The following is a 14815-nucleotide window of genomic DNA, read 5'->3' on the forward strand; positions in this document are numbered from 1 at the left end:
ACACCTGTCCTCCCCTCCTTCCTTCCCCAGTTATTTTAATATTCTATGTGTCTGTGGTTCATATAATTGTAGCACATGCTGGTTACAAAATAATTATTTAAAAACAAAAATCCAGTAAAGTGATTTGGCAAAAAAAACTCCTCTTTGTTTATTTTCCTGGGACTTAATCATCAATCGTCCTCTTTCTAATCTGTTGATCCTCGCCTAGCTTTGCTTCTGGATGGAGTGAAATTTTTTAAAAATAGTGTTATAAGATTGGGCCTGATGACCTTGAGGCTGCCATGACAGTCCACCCTAGGGGAGGCCATAGCTTATAGAATCTATGCATGGAAACCATTGTTAAGATCTAGACCTGATGGACTAGAGGCCATTTTTCCCCCTGATATGCAACCCCCCCAAATGATATTTTACTGGGACCCCTGGTAGGTAACTCAGCCAGCACTGGGGGGCCACCCAAAATCAGAGTATAAGAACCCCACCCCCTTCCTGATGAATGGACCTGTGTCTCTGTGCTGCCCAACATAGCACTGCCCTTATATGAACTATCCTGTGTGCTAGTAAGTATGCCTGAGTTATATGTTGGGTTCCCTTTTCCTCTTTCCCCTTCTCCTTCTTCCCAACTGCTTGCAATAAAGCTTTGCATTGAACTGATTCCCATTGTTTTATGTGTTATACTCAGCATCTGAATTCATTAGTGGATTTTTTCCCAATGTCTCTGGCTGGCCCACAGGCCTGTACTTAAACATAAACTGGGTGCCAGGACAAGGACTTAACCAATTGACATCCACGTCTACACGGCGGGAGTATGGCACTTGTAATAGAAAGCAAGGAATAATAGAGGAACCCTACACCTCAAGAAGCCCCCCAATATCAGTGATAGTGATTTCAATATTCTAATCTAGGCCGAGCCCAGATGGCAGAGGAAAGGCAAGGACTCACCTGAGCTCTCCCAAATATCCCTCTAACTTTAAAATAACACCTCGAAACAAATTCTGGAATGGCAGAACCAACAAAAGGATGAGGTAGAATAATGTTCCAGCCCAAGACTATTCAGAAGGTCAGCAGGAAAGGTCTGTCTCCCTGGGGTGAGAGTGAAGTGCAGGCTGCCCCTAGCAAGCCAGCACCTGGCTTTGGGGGAGTAAAATTACAGCAGAAGCTTCTGGAACTCTCAGCCCACAAACAGTAAGGAGGTCAGACAACTGATCGGAAGGAGATTACAGGGGACACTTTGCTAGCACTGGGCGCAGGACTCTGTTGCATTGTCCATACACAGATGTGGGTCACAGTCCCTGGGTAAGGAGGAACACTAGCATACTAACACACTCCCACAGGGGAACAGGGATTGTAGTCACAGTTCCAAGATCAGAGCACAGGCCAGGAGAGCAGTGACCACACCTCTCCTTAGATCACACCACCTTAGAAGAACTGAAAACTTACAGACCCCCTCGAACTAGCTCTGAAAACAGCAGCATGAAAAAAGTTGAAGCTCGAGGCAATGCCCCGTCCAAGCTGGGAGCAGAGCCCACCTTTAACATAAAGTTAAAAGTCAAGAAATAGGCTGGAAAAAATGAGAAAAAAAAAGAACCTGACCATAGAAAGGTAGTATGGTGACAGGGAATATCAAAACATAAATGCAGAAGAGGACGACCATTTCAAAATGGCTACATGCAAAGTCTCAAAGAAAAATGTAAATTGGTTTGAGGGCCCCCCCCCAAAAAAAAAGAATTCCTGGAAGAGCTCAAAAAGGATTTTAAAAACCAAATAAGAGAAGTAGAGGGAAAATGGGGGAAAGAAATTAGAATGATGTAAGAAAATCATGAAAAGAGAGTCAATGCCTTCATAAAGGAGGCACAGAAATACAATGAAGAGACCAATGCCTTAAAAAGTCAAATTGGTCAAATGGAAAAGGAGGTGCAAAAGTTCACTGAAGAAAGTAATTCCCTAAAAATTACATCTGGGCAAGTGGACACTAATAACACTGTGAGACATCAAGATGAAAAATGCTATCCACCTCCAGAGAAAGAACTGATGGAGTCTGAAAACAGATCAAAACATACTTTTTTTTTTACTTTATTTTTCTTGGTGGTTTGTTGTTTTGGGGTTTGTTTTGTTGGCATTTCCTTTCACAACATGGCTAATATGGAAATATGTTTTGCATAACTGCACATGTAATCAAATCGCTTACCTTCTCAAGGAGGGGAAGGAAGGAGGGTGAGAATTTAGAATTCAAATTTTTAAAAAACAAATGTTAAAAATTGTTTTTATGTGTAATTTGAAAAAATTAAATATAAATTAAAAAAAATTCTGGTCTGGGGTCTATTGAAGTCCTCAAACACTTCTGGTTTTTTCTAGTGCAGTCTTTATTAAACAGGCTCCCTAGTTATTCCCTAGTAATTCCCCCTCTTCTATCCTAGTAGCCCATCCTCCTCCACTCTTCCTCTTCTAGGACCTCCATGTTGGAAAATTTCTGTAATTAGAACATCATAGACTAGAAACTTTTAGTTTCCTAACTGGTTGGTGATTCCTGTTAGCTCAGGTATAGAAAACCCACCTCACTCTCCCGAAGGGGACTCCTTCTCCTCCCTATAAAATATGTGAGCAGCTTTGATCCAGGCATTTCTCTAACCACAGCTACACTGAAATGTGGACCCATGAATCTTAGGCCATCATGGATTCCTTCCTTTGATGGCTCAAAGATCATCATGCCCAAGGCCTGGTAATTTTCTTCCCTTCCCCTTCTTAGTTCCATTTTGGAGGTGTTAGTCTCAGTCCCAATGTAAGAGAGGTTGGTAGGCTGCCATACTTTTAAGGTATCAGTCCTGGCATCAGTGGATCATTGGACTGCCTTTCTACCCCTTCTCTTGTTTTTCCCTGCCTCCTTTTCCTTAGTGTGTTTCTAATTAAGCCACAGGGCCTTCGCTTTTAGCTTGTTCCTTAAATGGTCCAAATAACAGGAGCCTGTTACTTATAAGATCGGTTGGTTAGTCAAAATCTTCTCCAGAGCACTCATCCTAGCAATGATGTAAGGCCTTTGAAAACCTATACCAAACATCACCAAAAAGCACTTGATAGGCCCCTTTAAGGACCACATGGGGTAGTGAGATTGGGCATGATGGTAGCTTTGGGTCATTTAACCAACTGGATGATTGACTTCCAAAGAAGCACAAAAATGAGAGAGTACACCTTCCCCTTAGTGGATTAATCCAATTCCCGAAAGTCTAGGGAGGCTGTGGAATGTGTAAGAACATCGAAGTAAGAATCAGAAGACCTTGGCTCCTGCTATAAATCTTACAGAAGCTGATTATAAATACCTATGTTTCTAGCAGGGACTGCAACCTAAACCACTCAGTTTAGCATGTAGCCCTGAACATTTAAGTCACTTAACCTATCTGATTAAACCTTCAGTTCTCCCTATCTATAAATTATTGCCAGTACAGGGGCAGTTCCTCTCCCCGCTCCTAACTGTGGTCTCCTGGGGGAAATACCTGAAGAGAAGACCTGGAAAATTAGTAAGGAAGGGAGTTTATTGGGGAAATTCCATGATTAGTACAAGAAAAGCTACAGTGAGTCATTTTTCCAGAGTATCTTGGCTAGAAGAATTAGGTCTATAGACATGGGGGATGGGATCTGGCCAAGACTGTGTGTGGTACAAAGCATTCAGCTCCAAGGAACAGAGAGGGGCAAGACAGGGCACCAGGGCAGAAAGCACAAGGCAGAGGATCCCTAGAGGATCAGTGGGGGCAGGAATGGGTACCATCTGGTGGTTCTGTCACTCTACCCAGTTCTGGGTCACTGACCCGGGGCAGAGAGGACCAGTTGTGAGCATTCACCCTAGTTGTGTACTGAACAAGGAACGAGTTCAGAAACAATAGTTGTATGAGTCTGATCCTAGGAGCAAAGTCATGGCTCAGTTCTAGCGTTTAGCCTAGCATGTAAGCCTGCAGCGGACTAAGAGATAGGAGTCACAGACCAAAGGGGAGCCAGCAGTTCAATTGCTCTGAACCTACAGAACTGTCCAACAAGCTAACAGTGACTGAGCCCAGCAGCAGTTTACTGACGCTCAACCACACACAAGTCAGCAGACCCAAATCCGGGTCAGGAACTTAAATAGCTCAGACCAAGAGAGCAACGAACAGATCTCGCTCCCAGATCTCATCACTTTAGCAATACTGAAGACTTGTAGGCCCTCAGCCTAAGCTGAGAAAGCTGCAGAAGGATATAAGAAGAACAAAGCTCAATCCAGACATCCTCCCACATCAGAAGTGTGCAGAGACCAGCACTAACAAAGTCCAAAGTCAAGTAGACTGAAAGAAAAAGCAAACAAAGAACACCACCACAAAGAGCTATTATGGTGACGGGAATGCTCAAGACACCAACACAGAAAAAGAGAATGACTTGGGGAAATCTACAAGCAAAACCTCAAAGAAAACTGTAGCTTGGACACAAGTCCAACAAGAATTGCTAGAAGAATTAAAGCAGAAGTTTTTTAAAGAGCTAATAATGATTTTAAAAACCGAATGAGAGCGGTAGAGGAAAAAAATGGGAAAAGAAGTGAGATCTAGAGAAAAAAAGATAGGAAAAGAGAATTAACTGCTTGAAAAAAAGAGGTACAAATGATCTTAAAGAAAGTAAATCCTTAATTTGTAATGAGCCAAGTGAAGGCTAATGACTCCATGAAACATCAAAAAATAATAAAACAAAGTAAGAAGTCTAGAAAAAAAGAAAATATGAAATATCTCAGGAAAAACAACTGCTCTAGAAAACAGATCATGGAAAGATAATTTAACAATCGTTGAAAATTGGGGCAGCTAGGTACCACAGTGGATAGAGCACTGGCCCTGGAGTCAGGAGGACCTGAGTTCAGACACTGGAAACTTCCTGGTTGTGTGACCCAGGGCAAGTCACTTAACACCGATAGCCATACCAAAAAGCAAATAATAATAATAATAATAATAATAATAACAATAGAAAATTTAAACCCATGAACATAAAAAGACTCTAGATAACCATATTTCATAAAATCATAAAAGAAAACTGTCCAGATATCTTAGAACTAGAAATCAAAGAAGAAACTGAAAGAATCCACCAGTACCCTCTGAAAGAAACCCCAAAACAAGAGCTCTCAGGAATGTTATAGCTAAAATTCAGAACTCCCAGGTCAAGGAAAAACATACTGAAAGCAGTCAAAAATAAAGAATTCAAGTACCAGGGAGCCACAGTACAGATCACAACAGATTTAGCAGACACTGCTATAAAGAAGTAGAGAGCTTAGAATGTAATATTCCAGAAGGCAAAGGATCAAAGTTTACAACAAAGAATAACTTACTCAGCAAAACTGAGTATAATCCTACCAGGGGGAAATGTATCTTAGATGAAATAGAAGACCTCCAAGCATTCCTGATGAAAAGACCAGAGCCAAAGAGAGAATATGAAATTCAAAAATAATTTGACAAAGACAGACATCAAGAGAGCCATAAAAAGGTAAACATGAGTGATAAACTATAGAGGACTAAATGATAGGAATTTAATAATGTTTACATTCTTATATGGGAAGATGATACATGTAGCATCTCAGAACTCTATCATCATTATGGGTATTTGTAATATTCTAATTTGACCAAGGGCATAGGAGTGATTATGTTATATCTGGATGATCTCAAAAGAAAAATAGAAGAGTAGAGAAGAAGAATACACTGGAAGAAGAGTTAAAGGGGAGGAAGAATGAGGGAAATTATCTCACATAAATGGAGGACTCTAGTGGAACTGGGGGGGAGGGGTGAGTTAACTCCTACACCCCCACAATACCAACACTAACCAGAGACTTGTGAGCCAAGACTCTACGGATAAAACAGTTTAATTTTCTTCCCCTAGGTAGATTGACTTGGGACCCAGTTTGGGCAAGAATGTAAAAGCAGTTTCCATGTCAGAATGTTACCCCAGGGTACCTCCTTGCCAATTGCTTTTGAATTTTCTTGCCAGAGACCTTTTCTTACTTTTGCTTTCCTGGTCTGTTTTTCATTGCTTTGTGGATTGCCTTTTACCTGAGGGTTGGACATTTTTTATTAAAAGGATTGTTTATCTGAACCAAGCCTTCACAACCTGCGGCCTGAATTTCCTCTACACATAAAGGATGTTTTGCTCCACATTTTTTGAGGGCCGTTTGAAATCCTTTGGTGGGCCGCGGGTTGTACAGGCCTGATTGAACACTCAGACTCTGGGTGACCAATACACCAGACAGTGTCCACCTTGTCGCTAGGCTTTTATCACCTCACACCCAGATTATTATAACTGCTTCCTATGTTGTCTCCCTGGCTCTATTCCATTCTTCACACTGCTACCAAAGTGATTTTCCTTAAGCACAAATCTGACCATATCACTCCCCTATTCAATGTATTCCCTATTGCCTCTAGAATAAAATATAAATTACTGGTTTCAGTTTTTAAAGACCTTTGTGCCCTTGTCCTAACCTATGTTTCCACACTCATTATGCATTATTCTCTCTCCCGTAGTCTGATCCAACCAAACTGACAATCTCTACCCATACTTGTTCACCCACAATGCTCTGTCTCCTGACTGTGTTATCTTTGCCCTGGCCATCCTCCGTGCCTGAAATGCCTTTACTTTCTCACTCTTCACCTCTGCTTCATGAAATGACTCTTCCTTCAAGTCAGTCAGTCAACAAGCATTTATTCAATGCCTACTATGTGCTAGGACAGATACAAAGAAAAGACAGCCTATGACCTAAAGAATCTCATAATCTAATAGGGGAGACAACAAGCAAACAACTATATATAAACAAGTTATATGCAGGAGAAATTAAAGATAATCAACATTCAGAAGGCAACCAGGAGGCAGAGATGAAGAGGGAGAGCTTTCCAGGCGTGTAGCATAGCCAGAGAAAATATCTGGACCTGAGAGATGGAGTGTGCCAGTTATGGAAGAGCAAGGAAGCCATTATCATTGGATCAGAGTATTTGAGTGCAATTAAGTTCTAAGAAGACCGGAAAGTTAGGACGGGGCCAGGTTATAAAGGTTTTTAAATGCCAAATAGGATTCTATATTTGATCCCGGAGAGAACAGGGAGCCAATGGAGTTTATTAGATAGTGTGTGTTTGTGTGTGTGTGTGTGTGTGTTTGTGACATGGCCAGATTACATTAAAGTGATCCAAGAAATGCAGATTGAAGCAGCTTGAGCTACAAACTCTTAGGGGGAAAGGAATAAGCATTTATATAGTGCCTACTATGTACCAGATACTATACTAAGCAATTTAAAAACATTACCTAATTTTATTATAATCTCATACCCATATAATGTATAAATATTGCTTGCTGAATTGTGAATAATGCATTCCCCATCAACTGCTAGTGGGGTATGCCACACTCTGCATTTAATAGGACCTGCCTTCTGATTCATGCTGGGTTACTGGTGGCTTTAGCTACTCAAAAAAACTTTTTTTTTTTTTTGCTAGGCTATCAAATTACTTGACCTTATTTTTTTCCAATATATTTTATTTATTTTGTTAAATATTTCCCAATTATATGTAAAAAAAATTTTAACATTCGCTTTTAAATTTTTTGAGTTCCAAATTCTCTCCCTCCTTACTTCCTCCTTGAGAAGGCAAGCAATTTAATATCCATTATACATGTGAAGTCATGTGAAACACATTTCCATATCAGCCATGTTGCAAAAGAAAACACAGACAAAAAAAAAGAAGAAAAATAAAGTTTAAAAAAAAGTATGCTTCAATCTGCATTCACAATTCATCAGTTTTCTCTCCGGAGGCGGATAGCATTTTTCATAATGGGTCCTTGGGAATTGTCTTGTATCATTGTCTTGATCAGAGTAGTTCGAAGTCTTTCACAGTTGATTATACTACAATATTGCTGTCACTGTGTACAATGTTCTCCTAGTTGTGCTCACTTGACTTTGCATGAGTTAATACGTCTTCCCAAGTTTTTCCGAAACCATTCTGCTCACTTCTTATAGCACAAGAGTATTCCATCATAATCACGTACAACTTGTTCAAGCATTCCCCAATTGATGGGCATCCTCTCAATTTCCAATTCTTGGCCATCACAAAAAGAGCTGCTATAAATATTTTTGGACATGTAGGTCCTTTTCCCTTTTCTTTGATGTCTTTGGGATACAGACCTAGCACTGAAATTTGCTGGATCAAAGGCTATGCACAGTTTTGTAGCCCTTTAGGTATAATTCCAAATTGTTCTCCAGAATGGTTGGATCAATTCACAACTCCACCAACAGTGCATTAGTGTTCCAATTTTTCCACAATCCCTCTAGCATTTGTCATTTTCCTTTTCTGTCAAATTAGCCAATCTGATGGGTGTGAGGTAGTACCTCAGAGTTGCTTTAATTTGCATTTCTCTAAGCAGTAGTGATTTTGAGCATTTTTTCATGTGACTATTGATAGCTTTGATTTCTTCTTCTGAAAACTGTCTGTTCATATCCTTTGACCATTTATCAACTGGGGAATGACTCTTATTTTTATAAATTTCATTCAGTTCCCTATATATTTTATAAATGAGGCTTTTATCAAAGAAATTTGCCACAAAATTCTTTTTCCCAGTTTCCTCTTTTTCTTCTAATTTTGGCTGCATCAGTTTGTTCAAAAACTTTTTAATTTCATGCAATCAAAATAATACATTTTACTTCCCATGTTCCTCTCTTATCTCTTATTTGATCATAAACTCTTCTTATCCATTGATCCGACAGGTACATTTTTCCACGCCCCCCTAATTTACTTATATCACCCTTTATATCTAAATTTTTTATCCATTTTGACTTTATTTTTGTATAAGGTATAAATGTTGGTAAAATGCCTAGTTCTTCCAAATTGCTTCCCAGTTTTTCCAGCAATTTTTGTCAAATGGTGAGTTCTTACCCCAAAGTTTGGATCTCTGGGTTTAACAAACATTTGAATACTATGGTCATTCACTACTGTGTATTGTGTACCTAATTTATCTATCCCACTGATTCACCACTCTATTTCTTAATCAGTGCCAAATTGTTTTGATGATTACTACTTTGTAATATAGTTTGAAATCTAGTACTGCCAAACCACTTTCCTTCACATCATTGATTCCTTTGATATTCTTGACCTTTTGTTCTCCTTTCATATATTCTTTGGTAGTTTGATTGACATGTCACTGAATAAATCAATTGATTTAAATAGAATTGTCATTTTATTATATTGGCTTGACTTACCCATGAGTAATTAACATTTCTCCAGTTCTTTAGATCTGCCTTTATCTGCATGAAGAATGTTTTGTAGTTGTGCTCACATACTACCTAGGATTGTCTTGGCAGATAGACTTCCAAATATCTTATGTTGTCTGCAGTTATTTTAAGTGGAACTTCTCCTTCTTCTTCTCCCCACTGGGTTTTGTTGGTAGCAAACAGAAATGTTGACGATTTATGTGGGTTTATTTTGTATCCTGCATCTTTTCTAAAGTTGTTAATTATTTCAATTAGTTTTTTAGTTGATTCTGTAGGGTTCTCCAAGTGTGCCATTTTTATTCTTCCACCTTCTTTTTCTTGTCTTCTTGCTAAAGTTGGCATTTCTAGTAAAATGCAGAATAACAGTGACAATGGACATCCTTGCTTCACCCCTGCTCTTATTTAAAAGGCTTCAAGTTTATCCCCATTACAGATAATGCTTTCTCTTTGTTTTAGATAAATAATATTCACCATTTAAAGAAAGACTTCATTGATTCCTATGCTTTCAAATGTTCTTAATAGGAATGGGTGTTATATTTTGTCAACAGCTTTTTCTCCATCTATTGAGATAATCTTATGATTTTTGGAGTTTTTGTTATTGATATGGTCAATTACACTAAGAGTTTTCCTAATATTGAACTAGCCCTGCATTCCTGGTATAAATCCCACCTCGTCATTGTGTAAGATCTTTGTGATACATTGCTGTAATCACCTTGCTAATATTTTATTTAAAATTTTTGCATCAATATTCATTAAGGAATATGTCTGTAGTTTTCTTTCTGTTTTTGCTCTCCCTGGTTTAGGTATGAAAACCATACTTGTGTCACAAAAGAATTTGGTAGTACTCCTTCTTTACCTATTTTTTTCAAATAGTTTATATTGAATTGGGTTTAATTGTTCCTTAAATATTTGGTAGAATTCATTTGTAAATCCATCTGTTCCTAGGGGTTTTTCATTAGGGAACTCATTTATGGCTTGTTCAATTTCTTTTTCTAATGAGAAGGGAATTTATAATTTTCACATTAATCAACATGATATCTGTAATGAATATACTAATAATTCAGTTTTCTCAAGAGCTGCCTCTCTGGCTTGGGAGTCAGAGCTCACAATGCAGCTTAAACTGATCAATCAAAACTTTGATAATGCTTACAATCACTGGACCTTTAGTGAAGTGAATTAAAAATTGTAGAAGTTGTTTCCATCATGGAACTCTGGTTCTGTACCCTAGGAGAGGTGGTCATGACCCCCAAAGACCTGACAACAGAATGATTGTATTGTGAGACTTGTGGGTTGCTCATGGAAAGCCACCAACCAATTGTTTGTATTCCACCATCCCCCTGCTTCCCTACATATGATTTAAATATATAACCAGTGCTTTTACTTCAGCTATGAGAACATTCCTCACTCTGAAATTGATTAGTTAAACTACTTGATTACTGGCACTCCTGTCTCTAGGTCTATTTGTTCAGCAGGTTAGAGAATGGCTCAGTAAAAATCCTGTTAACACTAAAATAAGGTCAGTAAAAATCCTGTTAACACTAAGATAGGAGTATTTAAGCATTCTATTTCCTCTTCTGTTAATCTGGGCATTTTAAAGTTTTATAAATATTCATTCATTTCACTTAGGTTTTCAAGTTTTACTGGCATATAATTGGGTGCATTCACCCTTTTCGTTTTTGATACCAGTAATTTGGTTTTCTTTCTTTTTTTAAATCAAATTAACCAATGGTTTAGCTTTTTTGTAAAACCATCTCCTAGCTTTATTAGTTCAATGTTGTTGTTGTTGTTGTTTTTTTTCAAACTTTCAATTGTATTAATATCTCCTTTGATTTTCAAGATTTCCATTTTGTTGTTTAATTGGAAATTTTTCATTTGGGTTTTTTTCTGTTTGTTTTTTTTTTTAGTTGCCTGACCAATTCGTTGATTTGCTCTTTCTGTCATTTATTAATATATGATTTTTATTAAAGATATAAAGCTTCCTCTAAGTACTACTTTGGTTGTATCCCACAAATTTTGGTATGTTTTTTCATTGTTGTCATTATCTTTAATGAAATTGCTGTTTCTGTGACTTGGTCTTTGATCCGTTCATTCTTTAGATTATTTAGTTTCCAATTCATTTTTAATCTATGCTTCCATGACCTTTTATTGAATGTAAGTTTCATTGCATTATGGTCTGAAATGGACACTCTTAATATTTCTGCTTTTCTGCTTTTTCTGCGTTCTGCATTTCTGCATTGTGAAATTATTATGCCTTAATACATGGCCATTTTTTATGAAGGTGCTACATACAACTGAGAAAAAAAGGATACTCCTTTCTTTTCCCATTCAGTTTTTTCCAGAGGGTTATCATATGTAAGATTTCAAATATTTTATTCATCTCCTTAACTTCTTTATTATTCATTTTATGGTTAGATTAATCTAGCCCTGAGAGAGGAAAGTTGAGGTCCTCCACTAGTATGGTTTCACTATTTCCTTCTGCAATTCTTTTACTTTTCCTTTAAGAATTTGGATGTTATACCATTTAGTGCATATATGTTTAGTATTGAGATTACTTCATTATCTATAATAGACATCTTTTTGCAAGACATAGTTTCCCTGCTTATCTCTTTTAATTAGGTCTCTTTTTGCCTTTGCTTTGTCAAAGATCATGACTGCTACCCCTACCTTTTTTACATCAGCTGAAGCATAATAGATTCTGTTCCAGCCCCTTATTTTAACTCTGGGTATCTCTGTTTCAAGTGTGTTTCTTGAAATAGACTGTTTGATTTCAGTTTCTGAACCATTCTGCTATCCACTGTGATTTTGTGGGTGAGCACATCCTATTCACTTTCACAGTTATGATTACTAACTTATGTATTTCTCCCCCAACCTATTTTCTTCTGTTTATATTTTTCTCTATCTTTTTATCCTGTCCCTCCTCTAAAGTCTGTTTTGCTTCTGACCACTGCCTTCTTTTATCTGCCCTCTCTTTTATCACCATCTTCCTTTCAATTATCCCCTTTCCCTCTTACTTTCCTGTTGGGTAAGATAGAGTTCTATACCCAATTGAGTGGGGTGTGTGTGTGTGTGTGTGTGTGTGTGTGTATTTCCCTCTTTGAACCAATTTAGATGTGAGTGAAGTTCAAGTGTTGCCTGCCCCTCCCCACCACCACCACCATTTTCCTATCTACTGCAAAAGCTCTTCCTTGTGTCCCTCTTTTATGGGAGAAATTTTTCCCCATTCTACCTCTCTCCTCCCCCTTCTCCCTCTTTCTCACCCAACCATTTTTTTTTACATCATCTCAACATAATTGACTCACTCCTGCACCCTCTGACTATGCAAAATCCTTCTAACTGTCCTAATAAAAATTAAGTTATTAGAAGTTACATGTATCTTCTTCCCATAGAAAAATGTAAATAGTTGAACCTTATTGAGTCCCTTATGGTTTCTCTTTCATGTTTACCTTTTCATGTTTTTCTTGAGTCTTGTATTTGAAAGTCAAATTTTCTATTCAACTCTGATATTTTCATCAAGAATGTTTGAAAGTCCTCTATTTCATTAAATATCCATTTTGCCCCTTGAAGAATTATACTCCATTTTGCTGGATAGATTATTTTTTGTTGTAATTCTAGCTCCTTTGCCTTCCAGAATATCATATTCCATTAATATGGTAGCTAAATTTTGTATGATACCAACTGTGTCTGCATGATATTTGAATAGTTTCTTTCTGGCTGCTTGAAGTATTTTCTCTTTGACCTGGAAGCTCTGGAATTTGGCTATAATATTGCTAGGAGAGATCTCTTTCATGTGGTGATCAGTGGATTCTTTCCATTTCTGTTTTACCCTCTGGTTCTAGGATATTGGAGTTGTTTTCCTTGATAATGTCTTGAAATAGGATGTCTAGGCTCTTTCTTTGATCATGAATTTCAGAAAGTCCAGTAATTCTTAAATTATCTCATCTATTTCCCAGGTTAGTTGTTTTTTCAATGAGATATTTTACATTTTCTTCAATTTTTTCCATTCTTTTGCCTTTGTTTTATTGTTTCTTGATGTCTCATGGAATCATTAGCTTCCATTTCCAATTTCCAATAGAATTTCCAATTCTAATTTTTAAGGAATAATTTTCCTTAGTGAGTTCTTTTTCCATTTGGCCAATTCTGGTTTTTAAGGTGTTATTTTCTTCATTATTTTTGTGCCTCTTTTACTAAAGCTGTTAATTGTCTTTTCATTTTTTTCTTGACTCTCATTTCTTTACCTAATTTTTCTTCTACCACTCTTAAGTTTTAAAATCACTTTTTAGCTCTTCAAGGAATTCTTGTTGGGCTTGAGTCCAATTCACATTTTTCTTTGAGGCTTTGCTTGTAGCTGTTGGGACTTTATTATCTTATTCTGAGTTTGTGTCTGTATCTTCACTGTTATAGTGGTAGGTGTTTATAGTCAGGGTTTTGTTTTGTTTTTTCTTAGTTGTTTGCTCATTTTTTTTCACTCTATTTCTTGAGTCTGAACTTTATGTTAAAGTTGTGCTCTGTTGGGTGGGTAGGTAGGGGAACAGTTCCAAGCTTCAGGATTTTTTGCCTACTGTTCTCAGAGCTAATTCTGGGGGCTTGGAAGTTTTCAGTGCTTCTAAGGTAGTGTGATCTGGGGAGAGGTGTAGTCACTGCTCTCCTGGTCTTCACTCTGCTCTCTACCCAAGAAGAGCCCCTGATCCCATTGCTCCCCACTCCCTTTGGACCAAAAGTGTTCCCCTCCACCCTTGAACTTTGACCCAGAAGTGAGTATAGGCAAAGGAGTTGCCAAGCAGTGTCAGATCTTGCATCCAGGACTAGCACAGAAGAACCCTTCATCTCTTTCTGACCAGTTGGAAGATGTCCTTGCCATCTCTGTCTTGAGAGCTCCTGAAGCTGCTGCTTCTTCTGTCACACCACCTAGTCCCACCACTGGTGTTTCATCCACAGGGCCAACTCTATCCTCATGCCATAGATCTCTCTGTCTGACCTCTTTAGTTTTGTTAGGCTGGAAGAGTGTCACCTTTGACCTGACCTTTGGTTGCCTCTGCCATTCCAGATTTCAATTTAAGGCATTATCTTAAAGTTGTTTGGAGGGGAATATTGTGAGAATTCAGGTGAGTCCTTCCTCTACTCCACCCCAGAAGTTTTTGGCTAGTCAAACTGATAAGAAAATGTATGCCGCAATTCATTCTATCATTGGGTAGAAAAGGGGAAAGGCTATTTGATTTTGTAACTCCAGTGGACAGTCAAATACGACTGATAAAAAGAAGTGCAATAAAATCTGAGAAAACAGATGTGACTAGACTGGAACCAAAATGCAGGGGTATGGCAGGCCATTAAGACCTGGAGGCACACAGAGTTGGTTTTGATTATGAACAGAAACTGCCAAATTTGTATCTCTTCCTAGAAATACTGAGCTGATCTAAATGTGATTTATACACGGCAAAGAATGATCCAACTTGGGAAAACTCAGCTCAGTCCAGCCAGTAGTTGAATTCAGTTAATGCTAAAAGTGTTAATAATATTCATTAAAAATAATATTCATTAAAAATTCATTTAAAAAATTTTTAACTATAGTGTTCATTAAATACT

Source organism: Vombatus ursinus, unplaced genomic scaffold (assembly GCF_900497805.2).
Source record: "Vombatus ursinus unplaced genomic scaffold, bare-nosed wombat genome assembly UNPS02014777.1, whole genome shotgun sequence".
NCBI lineage: Eukaryota > Metazoa > Chordata > Mammalia > Diprotodontia > Vombatidae > Vombatus > Vombatus ursinus.